The 24,823-nt window shown below is 42.9% G+C and overlaps 1 long non-coding RNA gene across 1 annotated transcript in view; it reads left to right on the top strand.

The window, feature by feature from the left end:
* Positions 1 to 19,054, top strand: part of LOC118555290 (uncharacterized) — a 154,415-nt gene extending 135,361 nt beyond the window's left edge. The window contains exons 3-4 of the long non-coding RNA XR_004926881.2: positions 17,554 to 17,683; positions 18,471 to 19,054. This is a non-coding gene — a long non-coding RNA (uncharacterized LOC118555290). The remainder of the gene's footprint in view (positions 1 to 17,553; positions 17,684 to 18,470) is intronic.
* Positions 19,055 to 24,823: the final 5,769 nt, after the last annotated feature.

Below are 24,823 nucleotides of genomic sequence, written 5' to 3' on the forward strand. Positions count from 1 at the left end.
CCCTAGCCCTACTCTGAGAGGTGGGGAGATAAGGAAATAATAGGATCTGCCACTGGGATCAAATCAAGGTCGGTGTTAAGTCCTCTCATGGTACAAGCAAGTGTTCTTGGTTCTTCTTCCCTGCAAATCTGGAACACACACTCTCCCACTACCCGGGATCTGTCCAACAGCATTTTATTTAATTTTTTCCATTTCTCTTTCGGAACTGCCTTCTCCTTCCATAGTGGATTCTCTTCCAGCTCTTCCTGGCCCCTTCTGAGCTCCTTTTTTTACTTCTGAGAACTTTTCATTCCCTTCCTCTCTCCCTGCCCACCACCCCAACCCTTCCTTCTTTCTGTAAACTATTTGAATGCCTGTAACGTGCAGAGCTCTACCAGGCACTGGGACACAGTCCTTAGTCTCAAGACATGTAAGGGCAACGTGGGAGGTGATAAGGAACATAGAGAACTATAATACGAGCTAGAGCAGGATGGACAAGACACGCAGAGTAGAAACAAGGTGCAGCAGGGAAGGACAAGGTCTTTCACACAGCAGGATGTATATGAAAAATAAGTAGGATTTTGATGTCGAGAGAACTGAGCAGGAAGGAGGACATTTGGAGTGAAATAAGAAAGCACAAATAAAATGTTGGCGCCAGCAACAGGGATCAGCCAGTTTGATTGGACTATAGTTGGAGTTCTCTCCGGGGAGGTACATTGAAACTAGAGCAGAGATGTTTTATAGGCAAGGTGAATAGGTCTGGACTATATTCTGGCAAGTAACATGAAAGCCATGAAGATTTTGAGTTGGAATATAATATGGTTAGAGTTATGCTTTAGAATAACTAGTCTTAAATAGAATGTAGAATGGGTTGGAAGAAGGAAGCTGAGGTGGAGGGAGCAGACAAACCTATCTGGATAGCTTGGGCAGGGGATTGTAAAGGTCTGGGCTAGCTGGGGAGTGGTGGGAGGCTGATAAATAGAAGAGATCTTGAGGAACTAGCATCTGGTGCTCACTGATGTGGGTGGGTGGAGGACGAAGGAGATGACTGGAATTTCAGCTTGGATATGATGAAGAGAGGTCAGGGAGAGAAGCTATTTGGGAGGGGAGGTGATGCTGTTTAGAGAAAGTCTGAAGGCTGTCCTTTTATTTTTCAAAGTCTGGGTGTTGGTTTCTTACCAATACCTGCGTCTGACTTGTGGGCCAATGATATCCTGTTACTGATGTCATTGGGGTGACTTCATCGATTTGTACTTCTTGAAAAGATAACCATCAGAAGTGGCAAAACTTGAGAGACCAAAAAAAAAAAAAAAAATAAGGGTAGATTTCAAGATCCTTCCATTATATGTCTAAGTTTTCTGTCTTGGTATGATTTGGAGTTGATTCTCTGGGGTAGGACACTATGTCAGATCAAAGCATATTGATATGTGGTTTATTTAACACCAGTTAAAGGTGGTGCTATAGGAGAAGAACCAGAAGGAAAGGATGCAACTGTCTGAAGAGACTTAAGGTTCAAATCAACATCTGCACTGTAGTAACAGTTCACATACAGATGTTCATAACTTTTATGGTCACAAAAGAATTCTACAGAAAACAAGGAGCTGATGGCACCTGCCCTCCTCAGACCTGCAGAATCAGACTTACCAGGGGTGGGGCACAGTAGTTCAGAGGAAAGAGCCATTTCAAACCAGTGTGCCTGGGAAAAGCTTTGCAAAAGAGTTGGAATCTTACAGGGAGCCCACAATGCCACTATGCATTCACCTCCTGGTTGGGCACGTAGATGGGATGTCCTACCCAAGACACTTGCAGTTAAAATCATTTCAGGGATCCTTAGCTACAAAAATAAACTTTATCAGAACATTGAAAATAACTTGCTCTACATTTGTGCTTTTACTTGTGAATTGTGCTACAGTCATTTTTAAGGAAGATAGGAACTTTTCTTTCCAGTCCTTTACTCACTGTAATAGTTGCTTTGTTGAGTGTTCTGGTCTACCTGTGGGGGTCCAACTTTGGTTCTCAGAATGTGGCTAATGGCTATAGGCAGAGTTTATCTTCAGATTCATTTTTTCCTTTCTTCTTGATCTTATATCACTTTCCTGGCCCTTTGGCTACTCACTGGTGGCTCATTTCAAACACTGCTGTTCCAGAATTGAATTCTTTGAGTGATATTTACTATTCAGCAGCAAGTGAGTGCAGGTGGATGGGCTACTGGACTTTGACCCTGACAGGGTGGCACATGATATTTCCCAATCTTCAGGCGCTGGATCCCCAGGAAAGTTTTTGTAAAGGGTACACATAGTCTCAAGTCCCAAATCTTACTTCAGACTGAATAAATAATGCACTACAACTTTTCAGATGCATGTGGATGCTTTGTGATTAATAAAATACCAAATTTATTTGAAAGTGTCTTGAATTTTTGGTTTTGTTAGTTTATTTTTGGGTGTGGGTATGTGCGCATATGTGTGTTTAGAATGTTCTTCATTAACAGACACTGACAGCATAACCAGCTTTCATCTGGTGATTCACGAAACTTTGTGGTTGTTAAAAGTGATCTTCTTGTTTGACAGAAGAAAGGCAGCCCTGGAGGAAGTGCATTTTTTGTCTGGTGCCTAGAGCCTACCCCTATTGGGGCTACCAGAGAGAGAGCTGGGGAGATAACCAATATGGAATGGGACAGAAGGAATATTTCTCTGTATACCAATTACTACTCAGCTTGCAGGAGGGAGCTACCAACCAAGAACCAACCAAATAAGAGGGTTGTTATTTAGAAGACAGCTTCTAGGTCCTCAACCTACCGTCTACCTTGGGCAGGAATCCCTTATGGAAACTTGTGGAAAGGTGAACATCTAGCTCAGCCCAGGCCCCCACACAACAGGGAACTTACTATTAGGCAAAATCCAGATCCCTGGACCTCAACCTTGGTGTTTCTGATTGGGTCGGGCTGAGGTGGGGCCTTTGACATTATGTTCCAGGTGATTCTGATGTCAGCCAGTGTTGAGACACAGGACTACCATGAAAGGACAAAAATACTCCATTACAATGCTTTTTGTTTGTTAAGTGCTCACTAATGCATGAACAGCGTCATGGTGAGGCCCCTGTGGGCTTTATGTTTACACCCCTTTTCTTACTTCTCACACCCACCCTGGTAGATAGATCCCTATTTTAAAAAAACCCGAAAGAATTAGGGCCCAGGGAAGTGAAACCAATGTGCTAGCTGGGGAGTGACAGTTGGAACCCCAATGCACAAATGAAACCAGGGAACACTGGGTGTGACAAGCTCTTGAGGAGGGACAAACAGTTGTGACCTCCAACCCACAGTTGAGACTGGTGAACATAAAATAGGCACTAGCCCATTAGTAAGAGACTGATGCTGCTGAAATCAGGGGAGGGGAAGTGCTCTGTAAGAAGCTTCTGACACACCCTAATCCTTTGTGCATCCAGTCTACCTTTGGCACAGGAACAGAATCAGTTTAAAGCTTGGGTTCTGGAGCTAAGAGACCTGGGTTCACTAATGGAGGGGCTTTGGCAAGTTACTTGATGTTTTTAGGGCCTCAGTTGCCTCATCAAAATGGAGATAATGCCAAGTGGTACCTACCTCTCGCTGTGAGTTTAGCCATCAACATCAACATTTATGGCACACCTGCTCTTTGCCAGTCCTATGCTGGGGATACCACTCTTTAGAAGCTGATAGAAGCCTGTGTCAAAGATTCAGGGGAAGGAGGAGGACAAGGGTATCAGACGCTTACATCATTCTTTATGTGAAGGAGTGTAAGACCAAGGAAGCCAGATGTTTGCATGTTCTCTCCTGCACTGCATAGTGGATGGATGCCTCACTGGGTTCCCCCAGAGGCTGGTGGTGAGCAGGAAGATGGTAGCCACCATTTCTCATGGCTGCTGCAGTGTATGACAAAGGGTTGCTCCCAGTGCAGCTGCCCACCCCCTACATTGCCTGTCTTGTCCCTGAGGAGTGGACTTCTCATTAGGAGAGACTCTTCTTTTGGTCACAGGAATCCCAAATCACTGGGACTTGGGTTGTTTCAGATGCCATGTGGAAGTTCAAGTCCACTCCCAGAAGGGCCCAGAGAAAAGGATGGCTCCTGTGGTGAGGACAATCACGTGATATATCCTCATCCATATGGGGCTTTGCTGCCTTGTGTGCAATGACATCTTGGCCCATGGGACTGTTGAGATCTCTAAACCTATAACCTCCAGGTGACCTTCCCCTGGGGAGGAGCAGAACTATCATGAGCCAGTCTAGGACTCTTCTTTAGAGAGAAGTCACACTTTTCTACTAAGTCTGCTCTAGGTTGGAGTTGAATGCAGGCAGGTATCCCTAAGAGTATGCTTCCTCTCTCTTCCAGCCTCTCATTTTCCTGGCTATTCCTCAAAGATAATGTCTTGTGAGAATGGTGTGAGTCAACGTTAGATACCTGCTGTGTTTTACCCCAAGGTAACACCTTCTGCCTTGGATGTGGGGGAGGGGCATATTTTATATCCCCACTTCTATTGTTCTCTATGCCTCATTGTTCCTCCTTCACACCCCCTTTTCGGACAAATCATTTTGCTCCTTGATTTTGATAATTCTGTGGATGAGCTCTAAGATAGCAGAAACTGAGCCCTCGCTGCTGTTGACAATTATAGTTCTTTTTCTCAGAACTCCTTTCTTTTTTGTAAATGCCTACCAGGTGCCCCCAAGTGAAAGATGATACTTGTTTGTTTGGTAAAGGCCTCCAGATAAGAAGAGTTAGAACCAACAGCTCTCCAAAGAGAAGTGGTTTCCTTGGCCACTGAGTCACCACATTAAATGTTCATCCTGACTCGCTGGCTGAAATGAATCAGTGGTCCTTTTAGAATTCCCTCTAGCACAGTGTTTCAAAGAAATCTGTAATTGAGATTGCAATTCATTTTTTCTTCACCACAGCTGACTATTTTGCATTTTCCCAAGGTGAAACAGCCTCTTTTCCGGTGTTGAGAAGAGTTGAAACTTAAAGTTGAGGAGTGAAAAAAGCCCTGCTACCAAAGGGAAGCCCCAAAGAGTTCATTGTCAAGTGTAGGAAAATACTTCTCAAAATCAGATTCTAAAACTGAGTGAGTGGTTTGCTGTGTGCAGCTTTCTCGTGCCTTGGATTTTTAAAATTCTCTTCTTTTTAAAGGGTGACACATCTTCCTTCTGGTTGCCATCATCCTCTTTGCATCCCCGACCTCCCAGTTGGGGAGACCTCATTGGTCTACCCAATAGCACCTTCCTGATCCTCTTCATCAAAGGTGACTGTTCTGTTCATGGGAACTGACTTTTCACCGGCCCAGATTGTGATGATTTTTCTATGGAGGTGGGGTGTTATCCACCAATTTCTGGATCACCTTCTGTGTTGATACAAATCCTTCCAATCTTAGAGCTCACCCTCAGTCCACTTGCTGACTAAAATGTTCCCAATGGACATTCAGCTCCTTCCTTCCCCAGACATTTACTGACCACCAGGTATGTTCCAGGTACTAGACATGGGAATAAAACAGTGCACAAGGCCGGCCAAGAGCCTGTCCTCATAGAGCTCACAGGGACCTAGACAAGTGCATAGGCACTTACAGTCCAACCTGAACTAAATCCAGGAAGACTTCCTGGAAGAGACAAGCTCAAAACTAAGATAAACCAAGTAACTTAACCAGGTGAAGGGAGTAAAGAGGGAAGAGCGTTTCATTTTTCCTGTGCTCACGCTATTAAGCATCTTCTTATACCCTGCTTTGAATTAGTTTGTATTGTTTGGGTGCCGAATGTGTACATGTTACTTTCAAGATATAGTAACTGCTTGAGGACAAGAGACTGCGGTACTTTCCCACTCATCCTTATCAGGGTTTGGCACAGTGCTAAATACTTTGCCAGGAAGGACAGTAGCATATATTATGCCTACTCTGTGCCCATCAGGTTGTGTGCAAGTGATTGTTTGAATTACCATGTTATGGGGCGCCTGGGTGCCTCAGTCGGTTAAGTGTCTGCCTTCGGCTCAGGTCATGATCCCAGGGTCCTGGGATTGAGCCCCAGCGTCAAGCTACCTGCTCGGCGGGGAGTCTGCTTCTCCCTCTCCATCTACCTGTCTCCCTCTGCTGGTGCTCTCTCTTTCTCAAATAAGTAAAAATTTTAATAAATAAATAAATAAATTACCATGTTACTGAAAGAAATTGGAGGTAGGATGACTAGGGCAATAATACCCACAGCCTGGAAATCAGGATGCTGAATAGTTGTGTGACTTTGGGTGAATCTTGAAACTGCATCCGGCCTTGATTTCTCCATCTGTGGAATGAAGGGATTCCACTACAGTGCCACCCAGCTCTGTAATCTGCTTTCTCCTGTGGCCTCACAGGGCCATCTTGTTGTCATTGGACCGGTAGGAAGATAACTGCAAAAGGCGGTTCAGGGGTTAAGTCAGGAAACCCAACATGGAAATGAAACCACAGCCCCAAATGCTGAAGTGCTAGGCCAGTTGGAGATCAAGGAAAGGATGTCCCTAAGAAATGACCCCAGTGTGAGCCCCAGCACCTCTATCCTGTTCTCTGTGCCCAGGGCCTGGCATGCACAGCGCAAGTTGCCAACTAGGGAGGAACAGTGCTCGCTGGGGCTTTGTTCTGAGGGGCCAGTGGAGCTTTCACTCCACAGCATCAACACCTGCGGTCTTGTAACCTAGGCTACGAAATAGCAAGTGGGTGCGCAGAATGCAAGTTGATGAGATAGACAGTGCTGGGTACAGACGCTCACAGCAGAGCTCACTGCTAAAAACACCTAGTTGAGGACATCATGTACCAATTCAAGGGTGCCCCCCTTTTTTTTCTCAAATTTTTCAAAACAGGAAGAAAGTATTGTTGAACTGCAGACACCAGTAACCTACGTCCTTCTAGAGAGATCTTTCTGGAAGCCATCCAAGAAAGCTACCTTCACTAAGGGATGCTAATCACTTTTTTTTTTCTCTTTCTTTCTTCTTCTTCTTTTTTTTTTTTCTCTGAGCTTCTGGTACATTTTGGAAGGTTGGCCCAAGGCCATCTGAAACCACAGTGGGGTGTTAGGTAATCATGTTCTCATTAAAATGCTGTTCCGTGGTTTAATTTTCAACGGTTTCTTTGCAGCTTGGAAACACACATACTGTATTTTTGAGGCATAGAGAGACTGTTACAAGGCAAAAAGGCGGGAAGATGGGCCGCTCATAAGGCACTTCCTTGTGTGTTTCCAGAAAAGAAACAGCTGTTTTCGTTCTAGAGAAGGCAAACTGAGTGGAGGGTAGCACTCACAGGGCTTCCTAGAGATTGATGATATTTAATTGACCCTGGGAACAATGCCTCCAAAATATCCCAAGACTGTCCAAATTGAAAGTATCAAGTAGCGTCTATCCATGACCATTTGTCCACTTAGTTGTTGAGTTGAGCACTTTAATTGAATGTCTACAAAATGTCAGGCACTGGACTAAGTCCTAAGGACAGAGAGATAGAAGCCAGCACCCACAAGGAAATCGCCACCAGTTGGAGTGGCCAAAGAGTAAGTGAGCAATGCATTATGGGTAAGTGGGCCCTAATTCTCCTCATTTTCACCTCTGAGGAATTTCCATTTGGGGCCTTTGAATTTTATCCGTGAAGACAGAAAACTAAAGCCCAAGGTTATCATTTCCTTTTTATTTTTTTAAAGATTTTATTTATTTGTTTGACAGAGAAAGCGAGAGAGCATAAGCAGGGGAACAGTAGAGGGAGAGGGAGAAGCAGGCTCCCCGCCAAGCAGGGAGCCCCATGTGGGGCTCGATCCCAGGACCCCGGGATCATGACCTGAGCTGAAGGCAGACGCTTAACCATCTGAGCCACCGAGGTGTCCCTCATTTCCTTTTTAAAAGAGAGCATGTGAAGCCTCCAAATGTTCCCATTAGATAGTCTTCTAGAACTGCCCCTGATTTCTCCCTCTTCATCCCAGCCAACCTGTTCCCACCTGACCAGCTCTGGCTCTGTGACCGTGACAGGTCCTTGACTTGGCCACTCCTCCTCTGCTGTTTGTGCATTCCCAGCAATAAGATCTTGGCTTCCTTCCTAGTTCTTCAATTCGGCTCTCAGCTTTCCCGGAGCCTCACAGGAACCACACCGGCCCCTGTCCTGTCCTATCCTTTCAGAGGGAGGTACAGAAAAGTAGTCAGAAATGCTATCTAGTATGATGAAGATGGCCCCAGGTAAATGGAACTGAATAAATTCAGCCCCAGACCAATTGGACCCTAGGCCTGCTTTGAGCATTTCAAATCAGATGAGCATTACCAATCAGACCTATTCTGGTAATAGATGTAATTCTACCTGTTCCAGAAATGGGTGAAAAAGAAATCCATCTTTGGATCTTTTTCCCCCTCCAACGTCCTTCCTCTTTCCTCCCCCTCTGCCCTCACTGGTTGTGCTGTTTCTCTTTTTCTCTCTTTTGTTTGACAGTGTTATTGTATGCATATTAAGGGAGAAATTTGCATAGTTACTTTTGGCATTTGCTTTGGGGGATTCAGGCTTTCACAAAGTAGCTACAATGGGTTGAAATTTAGAAGTGCCTTTTTTTCCCTCTCTCAATCCTTAAATACTTAACTGAAATGAGACATTCTTGCAGGGATCTTTAAAAACATTTTAAAATCAACATGAAGGCTTTGGATTTAATTAAAAACCCTCTCGTTGGTGAGCATTTTTGAGGCAAGTCAAATTTGCTGACGCTTCACTGGAGGTTTTTATAGAGACCAAAAGGTGAATGTGGAGTGAAGTGGACTGATTTAATGCTAGTTTCTCAAAACATTGACATTAAAGCAGGTAAAAATCAGTGTGGTTTTCTTCATGGGGGGTTTCGCTTTGACTTTCAACATTGAAATCTGAGGGTTTGATGAACCCAGAAATGCAAAGTGAAACTTGGGAGTGTGACTGCACATCAAGCCAAACAGACTTCTATGAATGGAAGCTGAGTTCCAGGTAGTTTCTTATCACCATTTATTAGATGTCACCTCTACTCTTCACAAAAAAATATAGTCCCTTGTCTTTAAGGAACTTATATTTTAAAATAAGATATATTGTCAGTCAGCCATATAGCAAGGCATTTTCTCATTCTCCTCAAAGTTCCCACTCATAGGATCACTTTATTTAAACCAGAGTTGCCATCCTTGGAGAGTGGATTGCAGGGCCTTGATGCCTCTGTCTTCTGAAAGATTGGAGGAAAGGGAGTAGTGAAAGGCAAAAGCTCTATCTAACTTTGATTGTTATCCCCTCTGGGAGAGGTCCCTCCCTCCCTCCCCTGCAGCCTCCTCCCCCCACCCTCCTCCTCCTTTGGCTGTGGCAGCTCTGGAAAGCAATGGAAGGGCCAAAGAATGTGGAAGGGAGGCCTAGGGCCACAGAAAATGCATTTTTCTGTCTTGCCACTTTTGACTTGTTGGGCTCAAGTAAATCAATAAAATAGCATAATGGAATCCTACCCAGCATATTGCTCTTGAGTATACATTCAACATTTTGAATGCTGAATTCACTCAGACTCCTGAAAGTAAAATGTGGAAAATGTACAGAAGAACATTTTGTTTTCATAATACTTTAAATGGATTTAGTGGTGTGGATCAAAGTGGATCAAAATGGATGTCTGGGGGTTTGCCTGTGCAGGGAATGCAGCCCTTAGGTCCTAAAATCCCGTTGAGTCAGGGTACCTGAATTGGAAAGGGGCTCTTTCCCCACACCTCCCCCTGCCAATTGCTTGCTTACAGTTGTCCAAGTTTAGCTGAGGATGGATCAAAATCAGTGATTGAACAGCAAGGTGCTATCGTATGGCTCTGTGAGAGTTTATACATGCTCAGAATTTCAGACGTGATTGACAGAGGAGTGTGTGAATCAAACCCCTTGTTTGGTTTCGTGGTCGCAAAGAGCCCTTTCCCTTTGAAACCCAAGAAGGTCCCCTTCCCCGGACCTGTGGAGGAAATTAGGCAGCAAATAACCATGAATTTAAAAAAAAAAAACAAAACCAAAAAAACAACCCATTAAAACTTTAATCAATGTAGCATTTATGGGGCATTTAGGAATTTTAAGATGGCTTTCTTAACGTACCTTCTGAATGCAGCCACCTATAGAGAGCACTAATACTAGTAGGTGTATCATCTTCTCTAAATTGTCTGATCTGACCGTGGTTATTATTTAAACTTTAAATAAATTGATTTTGATCTAATTAGATGATATTAAGAGAAAACTGACCCAGTGATCAAAGGCTCTCTTTCTCTCTCTTTTCCTGATAATAATTCAGATCAGAATCCTGCATAGAGATTAGTGACTCTTTGGAACAAAGATTTTGTGTTTGGCTTTCAGAAATGGCTGTGCAAATATTCTGTCTGAAAGCCCTTTTAATGGCCGAAGATGGAGGAGTTGACAATCTGGGAAAGGCCAGGTGGACCTGAACTGGGATGAGTGGTTTCTTGGCAGGGAGCCCATTCTCATGATGAAAGCTGGGAAAATTTGCTTGGGGAAAGTAATCCAATGATATGAAAGGATTAGGCAGGCTTACATTTAGCAAACTCTAAACCATGAATCTGAATGATGCACCTCTTCTCCACACAGGCAGCTGCTTTCCTTGTAAAATAGAGCAACCACAATTAAATGAGAGGAGAAACTAAAGAGAGAAGGGTGTTTCAAAATGATATTGCACGCATAGAAACCAAGTTTGCCATCAGTAATTCCTCATCAGCGCTAACAGAAGAGTCATCTCGGCAAAGAGAACAGCTCCCCGACACAACCCCAAAGAGAGGTGGAAACTTCTACCACCTCAAACTTGCACAGACTTCAAGTTCACCTTCCATCTCTTGCTCGTATTGGTCCAGCCACTTAATTATTTCACCTCGGAATACTTAGCTATTAGTGACACTAATTAAAACCTGCCTTGCCCTTAGATGTATTATGAAGCTGTTTGTAAAATGCTGTGAAGGTGAATTGTTCCAAGAGCTATCAATTCTGGTAGAGGCCGTGTCAGCTTCAGTTATGTGCTCATAAATGCAAATCCAACCTGGTCAATAATCTCCAGGGATGGTCTGAATTGCACAGCTGGCTTTTTAGAAAATGTGTGTGGAGGAACATGAAAAGATTGCTGAAAATGCCTAAGTAAGGTTAGATAATAAGTGGAACTATATGGGCAGGGGGAAGGCAGAACAAAGAAGATATTATTGGGCATCAGATATGTACTGTATTGTACAAAGGGGTGATTTAGGCTGTGTCAGCAAGGTATTGGGGAGGAGGTTATTAAAGTAAGAAGTCAGCACAAAGTATAATTAAGACTGATGACACAAGTTCCCAATTGTGCCTGCTCCAGGTCCTTTTTTCTTTTGCTGGTTGCCCTCTTGTCATTGCCCATGGTAGCACCGGGGAAATAAAGGTGGAAGACGGCTCCTCTAGTCACCAGTGTGTTGGATCTATGGACTTTCATCTTAGGACTCCTTCTCCAGAATATTATTTCACATAATATAAATATAAAACTTACTCAGTCCTTGAAGTAGATAACAAAACTCACTCACTAGTATGCCTGGCTTTCTCATATGATGGATGCATAAATACATGATGGATACATAGGTAAATGGATGGTTGGATGGATAAGTCAAAGCGTCATTCATTGAGTTATTAAGCAAATATTTAGTAAGTGTGTGCTTTGTGTCTGGCATTGTTCTAGGTGATGGGGATACAGGGGTGAAAAGACAAGGTGTCTGTACTCAGATTATGTTTCAATCCGGAAGACATGCAACAAACAAGTAGACAAATGTACGTGATAATGACAATGAGGATAATAAAACGGGGTAAAATTTGTGACATCATGGATGGACCTAGAGGGTATCATGCTACGTGAAATAAGACAGAGAAAGATATTGGCAATCTTTCATTAAGACTTCATAATCTATTTGTATCAACCACTTGAGTCATCGATCTGGGCTATACCAGGTACTCTTTTTTTTTTTTTTTTTTTTTGCTTCTTTTATCTTTTCTTATTTCTTTTTTATATCTCAGTCTTACACAGATCCAGAAATTTTGGTGAGAGTGCTCTCTGAAGACTGCATCTGATGTTTATCAGATGCTCAGTGGATGAGCTTATTACACTTAAATGTGGGACAGTTGGATGCTGCAAATCAGGAGATAATGGCAAATAGATACCTAGTCTATTCTTGGGTTCCACTGGGCTCTGGAAAGTATTTATTTATGTCTTATTGTCACATTCAGGTGTGTGTTTAAATATATAAAATAATACATAGTAGGTTTTGCTTTCTCATAAGTGAGGAAAGCCATTAAATGCTGGCAATGAGTAAAAAAATTATTATTATTATTTGTATTTTTGAGCTGTTAACACCACATGATTCAGTTTAAAAAAAAAAAAAAAATCCGGCTATCTTATCCTTCACATGTCCATACAGGCTGAGGCTACTGATAATGCTGAATATGTCAATGACATATATGTACCTTATGCAAGCCACTGGAAATCATAGAAATGATCATGAAGAAATTATTATTTTTTATTTTTATTTTATTTTTTAATTTTCACTTTATTTAAACTACTTCATCCCATCCTTGCCTCTGGCAACCACCAATCTGTTCTCAGTATCTATGAGCTTGGTTTGTTTATTTAGAAAATTCCGCATATAAGAGAAATCATACAGTATTTTTCTTTTTCTCACTTATTTCACTTAGTGTAATGCCCTTGAGGCCCGTCCATGAAGAAATTATTTTTATCTCATCTTTTGTTTCAAAACCTCCTTCCTCATGAGTAGCCAACATATGTCATTATCTATCGGTGACTGCAATTTCATAATGTTCCACTTTTCACCATTTCCTTTGTGGTGGGTGCTGTGGTGTCCACTGCACAGATCTCCCTCCAGAAATGAAGGACTTGTTCTCTGTCCCCCACACCTCCCAGTTGCTGGGAGTGCAACCAGAAGGCAGCTCTCAGCCATCAGCTCTCATCAGTTCTCATTGAAATGATGATGATGAAGAAAAATGCCCCATCCAAGGTCATTTCTCCTAGGGGCTGACTGATCAGTGTGGGGGTAGAGGGGCTCCATCTGATGTTCCAAATGGGGACAACTCTGAAGGGTCATGCCTCCTTCAGAACTCCCTGTGGGGTTGACTTAGGACTGAATCACAGCTCAAATTCATTCCCTTTGCCCAATCCTGCTTCCTTTCTCTCTTTTTTGTAACTGTTGGTTGTGAGAGTAAGCCCTAATAAATGCCCCGCATGTTAACATCTCTCAAATCTATTTCTGGAGGAAATCTAATATGTGATAGCTGGCACCAGAAGAGATGGGAGAAAGCAGTCCCTGGGGTGGGAGTTTGGGCCCAGGTCATGTGCTGCCTGGTGGTAACAAGAACCCCCATCACTGGTGTACATGGGGCACAGATAGCCACTAATTTAATGTGGTAGCACCCCTGAAACTCTTATGAACTGGGATGATACACAGATGGAAGACAATGTGATGGCTCATGCAATGTCTTAGGCTTTTGAGAAATAAGCGGTGGGGGGGGGGGGGCGCCTGGGTGGCTCAGTCGTTAAGCATCTGCCTTCGGCTCAGGTCATGATCTCAGGGTCCTGGGATCGAGCCCCGCATCGGGTTCCTGCTCAGTGGGAAGCCTCCTTCTCCCTCTCCCACTCCCCCTGCTTGTGTTCCCTCTCTCGCTGTCTTTCTCTCTGTCAAATAAATAAATAAAATCTTAAGAAAAAAAAAAAAGAAAGAAGGGGGAAATGGTAACTTTAAGGATGGTGGAATTTGGTAGCTAAAACTAAACTTCACTCTGGAAACAGGACCAAAATCAGAGAGTCATTAACTGGTAGTTAAAATCTAAGTGTGAAATTCAAAGGGCCTCCTTGGTAGCATACAAAGAGGTTTTCATCTCCTTCAATAGGAGAGAATGCTGAGGATATGGCCCAGGATCTAATTTTAAGAGTAATTGAGCTCTAAAAATGTATTAAAATCCCCAGCCAAGGCTGGTCTGCTATTATAAGGTTAAGGTCTTCGTTGGGAAAAAATGGGACACTGAAACATGAGTTTGGGACACCTGGGTTGATGCATCCAAGTATCTTGAATCCTGAGAATATCTGAGCCCTCTGAACCTGCACAGGTGGCCCACATCTCCCATTTGCCTGAAGATGACACAGACACCTTTCCCTATAAGACAACATGCATTTCTCCCTTCCCTTCCTTTTCTGTTCATTAAATCAATGACTAGGGCTAAATCACAACATAATCCAGGTGAGGACATGCTGGCCATGTCCAGGGAGGGAAGTGCAGGACCTAGCCAACTTGTACCAACAGGATCCAGGAGAGCACTGGATGCTGAGAGTTCAAGGCTGAGGAGGGCAGGACATACATTTGATAAAAGAAAAGTTTATTGACATGGGAGCACTCTCCTAAGATACCGGATTTAACACCTTGGTAAGGACCCCCAGGAAATGATACAAACACGTGGCTAGGATGGCTCTTAGAAGCTTGGGAAAAGTGATGGTCTATACTGATTGAAGCAGAAATGACAGAATTTCTGTGGCAGATGGTGGAAGAAGGAATTAAAAGGCTCAGAGAAGTGGGCACATGAGAGTGGATATACTATGTAAGGGTATAAAATCCACACAATGATTATGTTCTTTGGAAGGGCCAGGAGGACACACCATTGACCAAAGCAATAAGGAATGCTGGTGCATCACTAAGAAGCTCAGTGGTGCTTGTGTTCTGTATTCCAGGCCTGACAATAGGAGATGCTATTACAGAACTGGGTTCACAGTTATCAGGGATCAAAAGAATCCAGAACAGTAGAGGCTGTTGGCAGTGCTTTACTGTCAGAAGCCAGGTGGGGACAATTATTGTAATGGGCAGCAAGGTCAAATGGCATCCAAGGAGGCCACCTGACCCACAGGTCATTGTAGAGATAGTTAATAGAGCTCAGTGTCCTTAGGGGCAAAAGAATTGGGCAGCCCATAAGTGTGCTACTCTAAAGGAATCATGGATGGATGATCAGGAGCCATCATTTCAATAAAAATTCATGATCTCTTGCCCAATTTCTGGACATGAGTCAATTTTTGAACCAGGAACCTATCTACTGAAGGAGGCCTCCAGGAGGAAGGATGCTGAAACACCTCAGTGTGTTCAGAAATGAATCCCTCAGTCCTTCCCCAAAGGGACTATGGCCGCTTACTCTGATAACTTTGCATTGGGAAAAGGGGAATGCTCAAATATGTTCAAAGACTGTTGAACACAGAGCCAGAGTTGACACTCTGGAGACCTAGAGCATCATCTTGGGCCCCCTTTGATAGTGGGGGTATATGAAAGCTAGTAATAAATGGAGTTCTGGATCAGGTATGGCTCACAGTGAATTCACTGGATCTGTGGACCCACCTGATGATTATTTCTCCAGTCCCTGAATGTATAATTAGAGTAAATGTACTTAGTAGTTGGCACAACTCCCACGTTGGATTCTTGGACTGTGGGGTAAGAGATATAGTAAAGGTCAAATGGAAGCTCCTGAAATGGCCTCTCTCCATGCTGCCCACTGACAAGAGAGAAAAGCAGAAATAATATTGTGTTCTGGGGGTAATAGCAGATATTAGTACCAGTCTTAAATATACCAGATGGTGGTCCCAATGATATCACACCTTATAGACCAACCTGGCACCTGAACACAGCAGATCAATTCTGAAAGATAACAGTGGACCACTGTAAACTTAACCAACTACTAACCCCAACTGCAACTTCTTTGTTGAACAAATTACCATGGCCTGAGATATATGATATGTGGTCATTCCTCTGGCTATCGCTTTCTTTTTCAACCCTATTAGAAAAGAGGATCAGAACCAGCTTGTTTTAACTTGGAAAGGACAAGAATATCCACTTATGGTTTTGCCCCAAGGCCATGTTAATTCTTCTGCCCCCTGTCATTAAATAGTCTGAATTATCTGGACATGCTATAGAATATTACTTTGGTCTACTGTGTCAATGATATCATGCTAATCAGGTTGCCTAAGTCTTACTTTGGTAAAAGGCATACACTTCAGAGGGTGGGAGATAAGCCCTATAAAGATTCAGAGACCCACCATATCAGTAACATATTTAGGGGCTCCTACTCTGAGACATGCCAGGATATCCGTTCAAAAGTGAAGAACAAATTATTGCATCATATACCTCCCACCTCAAAGAAGAAAGCATAACATACAACTCTTGGTAGGCTTCTTCTGGTTCTGGAGGCAGCGTATTCCATATCTGGGAGTACTGCTCTAGTTCATACAGTAGATTACATGGAAGGCTGCCAGCTCTGACTGGTGCCCAGAGCAGGTACAGGCTTAGGCCATATGACCAAGTAGGCCCTACAGTATTGGAGATATCAGTGGTGGGAAAAGATGCTTGTGGAGTTTATGGCAAACCCAGTAGGAGAATTACAATATAGACCCTTAGGTTTCTGGAACAAAGCAATGCTATCTGCAGTGAAAATTATATATAGCTTGTGGGGTCTAATAGAGACTTTATTCTTGACCATGACAGTACATCAAGTGACCATATGGACTGAATTCAGTCAGACTCCTAAGGCTGAGAAGACCTAATAACAGTCCATAGTAAAATGAAATTGGTACATCCAGGAATGAGCATGAATAGGACCAGAGGGCACAAGCAAACTGCAGAGAAAGGGAATCCAGAGCCCCAGGTCATTTACCATGGTTGCACCAGTGCCCTCCCCTTAGCTCACTTAAAAAAAAAAAAAAAGATTTTATTTATTTATTTGAGAGAGAGAGAGAGAAAGAGAAAGGGAGCACACAGTTGGCGGGGGGGTGGGGGGTGGGAGAGGGGCAGAGGGAGAGAGGGAGGAGCAGAGGGAGAGGGTGAAACAGACTCCCAACTGAGCAGACTTCCTGCTGAGCAGGGAGCCTGACTTGGACTCCGTTCCAAGACCCTGAGATTGGGGCTGAATGCAGATGCTTAAACTCCTGAGCTACCCAGGCACCTCTCCCTTAGCTCACTTCTATAACTATATAGACTATGACTCTATGACTATGACCAGCTGATAGAAGAAGAAAAGCTCTGAGCTTGGTTTGTGCATAGCTTGACTTGGTATGTTTAAATTGAAATTCATGGTGATTGCACTACGTCCTCCTCAGGGTGGCCTTGAGAGAAATGGTGATGGAAAATTCTCCCAATGAATAGGGCTTCTAGTGGTGCACCTTTGTGTAGAAGAAGTGACCTCAAGGTTAGAATATATTCAGACTCTAGATCAGTGGTGAATGGGTTATTAAGGGGCCTGGAAGGAGAAAGATGGGAAGGTCAGAAACAAGGATGTCTGGGGTAGAGTCATGTGGATAGACATATGGGATTAAGAAACAAGGTAGGAGATCTTTGTTTTTCATGATAAAGCTCACAGAGAGCATCCAGTGTGGAAGAGGCACTAAACAACCAAGTAGACAAAGCAACTTGGCCAGATGACATCAGCCAGCCTCTGTCATCAACTCCCCCAGTGCTGGTCCAAGGGGGCATGAATAAAGTAGCCATGGTGGCCAGAATGGAGGCTGTGCATGGGCCCAACAGCATAGACATTCATGCTTCTCATCCCCAGGACTCTGGCTTTATGGTTGAGAGATCCTACTCCTAAAGGGGACCATGAACACTTCTGTCAGGTCCCATTGAACTAGAAGCTATGGCTGCTACCTGAACACTTCAAGCTCCTTGTGCCAAGGGATCAGCAGGTAAGAAGAGGAGTCACCATCTTGGCAGGGGCAACTGGTCCTAATCATGAGGAAGAGGTAGGGCTGCTGTTACACAATGAGAGCAGGGAGGAATATGGCATTCAGGTGATCTACTGGGTATCTCTCTGAACTTCCTTATCCAACTTTGATGGTAACTAGACAAGTTCAGCCACCCTGGCCTGAGACAGGCATGGTGACCATTCACTTGTGAGGGTCTGTGTCATGCCACCAGGAAAACCAGTGAGACTAACCAATGTGCTAGCTAAGGGGGAGGGGAATCCAGAACCAGTTGTAGAGGTGGGAAATTCAGTTATAGCCCTGAGACCAGCTGCAGTGATAGGGGCAATAGTTTATCTCACTAAATTCCTCTCCTAAGTTTCCAGAGAATGTCAGAGTTGCTCCCAGACTCATGTGAAGAAATGGATCTGAGTTGAGCAAGGGGTGGAGTGTGCTGGATACCAGGACACACTTCCCAGATCTTCCCTTAGGGCTGAAGGACAAATTCCTCTTCCTGCTGGGAATGCTGCTAGAAGATGACTCTCAGCTTTTAGCCCCTTTGTGATTGACTTAGCTAAAGAAACTTCCTTGCCCAAGGGACAGCTTATATCCAGTGACTGATCCATAAGGGGGTATGAAGTTTCAGTCCCATCCCCTCAATTCCGTTAAGCCCCAAAGAGCTATCTCCTAGATCCATGGCTCCATGGGGGATGGCTGAGGACTTTGTTGGTATACTGCAGCTCAGCTTCTGTCTCTGCTCAATCTTGCATCTTTTCTTTCCCTTCAACAGGTGTTAATCCAAAGCATATGCCTTAATTATAGCACACACATCCTGTATGCTAATCTCCACCTCAGAGCCTGCTTCCTGGGGAAACACCTTCAAAACCATCAAGGTATCAAGACATGTTGCTGATGACCAACTGATCTCTTTGAGGGAAGCAGTGAATAGATTGGTGTTCAGATGTGCTATCTTCAACTCACTGGGAATTCCTTCCTTGAAGCACAGAGATGGAACTTTGCCAAAATTGATGCCAATTTACTTTCCCACTTTACATCACAACTCACAAAATAAGTGTTAAAAATTGTCTTTACATAGAACATGGATTCTTCAGTGATAAACCATCATCAGATGGACTATATCTCAGTGAAAAGAGTCTTGTAGATAATGGTGATGGCTGCACAACATTGTAAATGTATTTCATGCCACTGAATTGTTTGCCTAAAAATGGTTAAAAGTGGCAATATTTATGTATATATTTTCACCACAATTAAAAAAGATCAATAATGCAACGTACCCAAAACCACTGACTTGTGTAAGTGGGTGAATTGTATGGTATATAAATTATATCTCAATAAAGCTATTAAAAAAAGAGGCTCGGGGGAGTACTTCTCTTTCATATATGTGCCCTCTTGCTGCACTGAATTTTGTCCATATAGGAAGTGAAATATCTACACAGACATCATACCAGCTTTTTCCTACAGATATACTACTGATATTATGCAACATCTACCAATGTTCTTTCATAGAGAAATCTTGCTGATAGTTCTGCTTCTTTCCCAACATAATCATTACCTTAGTAGCTGGTTTTACAAACTTCCTGGCAATAGTGCGGCATATTCCTATTTTCTGTGAAGAGTGCATCCTTTATGATGCCTCTGTAGTTTTGGTTTCTCCATCACTTTTAGCAATAAAATTCATCAATTTTGTGTTGGGAAGCACTTACAATGTTTGTAGCTATTCTGGAAAAACTTTATTGTTCTATCAAAGAAGTCATTGTACTTTGTGGGAAAATACCACTGAAGTTTTCATGGTTTCCTGCTGTTATTGGAAATCATTTTTATAATGGATGTCACCCTGGAGGGCTAGGGGCAAATGCATCACCAGTCCACTACAATCCAGTTTTCACATTTTTCTGGTCATAGTTCCTATTCTTACAGGCTTACATTTTTGTTAGCTTATTATCACAGTCATATTCTCACTTCTCCCAGCACATATTGCTTTACCCCACTTCATTTTTCCTTGAATCTGTTCTTTATATCTAAGATGTTATCTTGAGTTACGGTATTTACAAAACTATTTTCATAAGTACCACTTTTGAGTCATTGATCTGTTTTTGTCAATAAGAGATAATCATAATATCAAAGACTGAACATACAAATTCAATAAGCAAGAACAATGACATATGTTAGCTGAGACAAAATATACTTACACTGTAACTGAACGTTGGCTAAATTGAGCTGGTGTGATGCTGGGATAACCCAGGGGTTCAAGAATCTCATTTTGAGCAAACACACCTGTTTTTTTCTCTTTCCTTCTCTTTCTCTCTTTTTTTTTTCCTTGTTGTTCTAGCTGGTTTCCTCATCTACATTCTTCACCTTCTTACTCTTCTTTCTTTTCCCCATTCCTCTGTTGTTGTTGTTGTTGTTTTTTTTTTTTGAGAGTTATGGTATTAAAATGGAAAGAGATCTTGTGATCATTAAGTCCAATGACTTCCTTTTACAAGTAAGAAAAATTGAAGTCCAGAGAGGTTCAATGAACTAATCCAAGTCAGAAGGATCAGACCTGGTCTCCTGGCTCCTTTCACTCATGGCCAGTGTGTTTCCATTTTGCCGGGAAGCCTTCTCCTTCAGCTCTTCTTCCTGGTCTTTTCTTGGCACTGACAGTGGTTGGACCCATAGTGATTAAGGATGTTCATTATCAGAGCTAAGAAAGTAGCGTGTTAAGTGAGTCAAAACTTCCCTCCTCTGTCTCCTCTCATCCCTGCCGCTATAGAATATTCACCTACAATCTCTGTGCATTCTCCCCCCGAACATATGTCGAATTTTTACACTATGCTGGTACCATTGCCCTAATTCATGCTGTCATCATCTTTCTCTTATACTACGTCTACAACCTCTCTTCTAGTTGCTCTGCTTTTAAGAACTACTTCCACCCCTCAAGCCCTAAAATCCAAGTATCCATCCATCCAAGTATCCATCCATCCATCCATCCATTTCGCTGTGGCCAGAATGGCCTCACAATGTCACTCTCATCTCTTTTGATGATTCTTAAATCCCTACAAGATAAAGTCCAGCCTTTGAACAAGGCATCTGACCACCAAGTCTGTTTGTGGTCTGGTTCCTGCTCTCCTGTCTGGTCTTATCTTTATCACTCTGTGTATTAGTCAGGCTAAGTTATGATATACTAAAAAAAAAAGGCTCCAAAATCTTAGTGGCTTAATACAACAAAAGTTTATTTCTTATTTATACAAAGTGTGCTGCAAGTCTGGATGTCTCTCCAAAGGGCCTGTTTTCTATGCACTGATTCAGAGATCCAGCTGCCATGACAATGTGGCATTTCCATTTTACTAGGTTTCCTCCACAGTTGCCATGGAGGAGAAAGAGAGAGCTGGAAGGTGAGCATGAGTTCTGTGCTTGACCAGTTTATCACTTAATTGCAAGGGGGCTGAGAAACGTGGGGACTACTATCTCTACTATGTTCCCTCCTGGCAACTAGAGATCTGGAAATACCTGACTACTTATTTCCTGAGTACAAACTCTTTTAAAGCCTCCTTGTCTTTCCACCAAGGCATTCCACCCTGCCTAGAATATCCTTCTTGCTGACCTCACAAACACAAACTCAAGTCTCTGTTTCTTCTAAGCCATAGCTGACTTTCTCAGGCTAACTTGGTGCTTATTCTCCAGTGTTCCCACAGCATCTTGTAATTACCTCCACCTTAGCTCTTTTTATATTGTTATAGACATTTGCCTGGCTGTTCCCCTCTAAATGGAAATTTCTTTGTGGATAGAGAAAGTGTATTTTCATCTTTAAGTCTTCAGTTTTAATACAGTGGAATGTAGAGACTTTTCTTATCTGTCATTGAACAAATAGTTGAAAGAGATGACTAAAAAAGTGTAGTTTGTTTTGTTATATCACACCCCTGCCACTACCACCTTAACCCAAGAAGCCACCTTCTCTTACTTGGAAAACCACAAGACCCTTTCTGATACTCCTCTTTCATTCTTGCCCATATCCAGCTCACTCTCCACTCAGCAACCACATCATTATGAAACATGAATCTGAGTGGGCCTTCCTATTTCCTTAGAATAAAATCCAAACATTTGAATTCCTTCCCATGACCCCCTGCCTGCCAATCTGGCTTGAGCTCACTCTCTATCCTGTGGCTCCCACAGTGGCCTCCTCTTAGTTTCCTGAACCCACTAAGATTTTTCTTTCCCTAGGGCTTTCTCAGGGCTGGTTCCTATGCCTGGAATGCTCCTACTTCCTCTTCTTTCTTGGTTAGTTCTTTCTCAGTCTTCAGCTTAAATGTCACTTCTCTAGTAGTTATGATTGTTTTGTTTTGATTGCAAATGAGAAAATCCCACTCAAACTACCCTAAATAAAAAAGGGAATCTATTTGTTCTTGTATCTAACAAGTCCAGAAATAGTGCTTGCCTTCAAGAAAGGCTTGATGTATGTCACTGAGGATCCTATTTCTCTCACTTACTGTATAGCTGTAGCTCTTTCCTCATGGTCACAAAATGGCTGTCATTGTTCTAGATTCACATCCTCACAGCATCATCTCCAGAAGAAGAGAGAGGACCTCTTCTGGTAATTCCTATTCAAGTACAGGGGTTTTCTCTCTTATTGGCCTAAGTTGTATCACATTCCTGTGTCTAAACCAGTCACCTTGGGAGGGACATGAAGACAGTGGGGAGGAATTGGACTTGCTTATACCAACAGGATCCTTCTCTGGCATTGAGGATGGGACCCCACATAACCTAACAACATGTCTGCATATGAAGGAGAGTTTACATTTTTAAAGGATAAAGAGTACTTTGGGTGGGAAAAGTGGAAAATAAATGAATGGAATTTAACCAAAAAAAAATTCATTATTCTTTCTCAGAGGAGTCTTCATTGTCCACCCCCATCTAAGGAAGTCCCTTCTGTTATCTTTTTTTTTTTTTTTTTTAAGAGAGGAAGGGAGAGGAAGGGCAGGGCAGGGGAAGAGAGAGAGAGAATCTTAAGCAGGCTCTATGCCCAGGGCAGAGCCCAATGCAGGGCTCACTCTCACAATCCTGAGATCATGACCTGAGCTGAAATCAAGAGTCAGATGCTTTAACCGACTGCACCACCCAAGTGCACCCATCTGTTATCTTCTGTTACTGAATCCTACTCACTTCCCTCAAAGCACCCGCTACCGTTTGTACTGTTTATTTGTTTACCTGTTTGTAGTCTGAATCTCCCACCAGGCTCTAACTTCATAAGAGCAGATACCATGCATGATTTATTCCCTAGTACTGAAACATACTAGAAAATTCAATAAATTCTTAAGGAAAAATGAGCAATTTTCTTCCTTTTCAATTTAGTCCTGGTTTTTACCAAGGGATGAAGGAGAGGAGGAGGGGTTGGAAGGATAAGGGTGAATGTGAGTACTCTTGAGTGTTAATTTGGCTTTTCTTTGTCTAGAAGCTTAGTCCTCTTTCCCTCCCAATAATCCCTCAAGGTCCCCATCCCCAGATCTTTTCTTATTAACCCATCTGCTCCTGGCTCTCTGGTAATTTGATGTTCCTTTGGGTTTTTCTTTTTAAACCTAGCTTGAATTAGAGTCTCAAAAGGAATCTTAATTTTTAAAAGAGACTTAGTTAAATTATGTTTGTTCAGAGAAGACAGGAACCAAGTCTTTCTCTTTGTGTTTCCTCAGCTCCTACAAATGTAGCAGGTGTGCTTTACTGAGTGAAAATTCAATCTCCCTCATGGAAACTGACACTGAAGTCGATGCCAGGTAGTAGCAAGAGAGAGGAGAGGTAGCAGTGAGCCAGGAAAAAGAAAAAACTGCCAGGAAAGAATAAAGGTTGGTAAACAGTGAAGTAAGACGTCTTTGGGTTAAAGGGACATGGCTCAAGAGAAGGAAAGTTAGAATAAATTTGGGGAAAGGAGGCAAAATGTACAAAATAAAAGTAGAGCTGGAGGGATCTTCTTTCCTTCTTACATGTACCCATTTATTCATCAAGTATTGAGCATCTAGTATGTGTCAGACACTCTTCTAGGAGTCAAGGATACAGGGGTGACCAAAACATACCAGTTCTTGCCATCATGGAGCTCATATTGTAGTGAGGGAAGATAAGGAGATGGAGATAGATGATGGGCTGTTGGATACAGATGTCAGATTGAAAATGCATCTGCTTTTACTCCCTCCTGAGACCCCACAGAATGAAATAAAGGCACTTTTTAAGGCATAGATACTCATGGATAAGACAAAGGGACAAGGAGGTGACAGGAATGAGGGGGAAAGCTGGAAGGCAGACTTGAGAAGTTTACATCCTCAGTGGGCAGAGGAGAAAGCTGAGAACCAACCCAGTTTACATGCATCACCTCCCAATGTGCAGGAAGTGGTATGCCGGGTGAATCTGGAATAGTGTGTGTGTGTGTGTCTGTGTGTGTGTGTCTGTGTCTGTGTAGGGAACAGAAGATAAAATAAAGATCACCAGTTTGGAGTCAGCTCTCCAGACCCTCTTGTCTTTTCCACAGAGAAGAGCCAAACCCCTCTGGCAGGATGATGGAACCATATTCTCTGGAGAAGAGTTCCTGCCCTGTTGAGGATGGCGGACTGGACACAAATCAGAGGATTAAGTGAGTATATGTATACTGGATGCTGAGGCCCTCTTTCTCCAAGAATGATGGCAGCCAGGCCTATACCCACCAGCAGGAGTTTGGAGAAATGCTCTCTGGAGAGCCTGACCATTTCAAGAGAGTAAGACCTAAAGACACTGATATTGGAGTTTTCCAACCAAATAGTGCAACCCGATCACACCATAGAGTGAAACTCTGTAGTCAGCAAACCCCACCTGTCTATTCAGAGCTATCAATCAGCATTTTGTTCCCTTTTCCTCAGAGGAGCAGATGGCCAAGGATTACCAGACATCTGAGGACAGGTTCTCATAAGAAAGACCAAATGAAAACCAAATGCATGGGAAAAAGCAACCTGGAGGAAACAGACTATGTAGGTAGAAGAAAACTTATAAGAGAGAGGGAGAGGAAGGGAGAAAACTCATTAAATGCTTAAAGAGATAAAAGATATTGCAACTTGGGAATAAGAACAGGAAGCTACTTAAAAAAAAAAAGTAATATTCAGAGGACAAAAAGGAGCAGCTAGAAATTAA

The sequence above is a fragment of the Halichoerus grypus genome, chromosome 4 (genome assembly GCF_964656455.1).
Source record: "Halichoerus grypus chromosome 4, mHalGry1.hap1.1, whole genome shotgun sequence".
In the NCBI taxonomy this organism is placed as follows: domain Eukaryota; kingdom Metazoa; phylum Chordata; class Mammalia; order Carnivora; family Phocidae; genus Halichoerus; species Halichoerus grypus.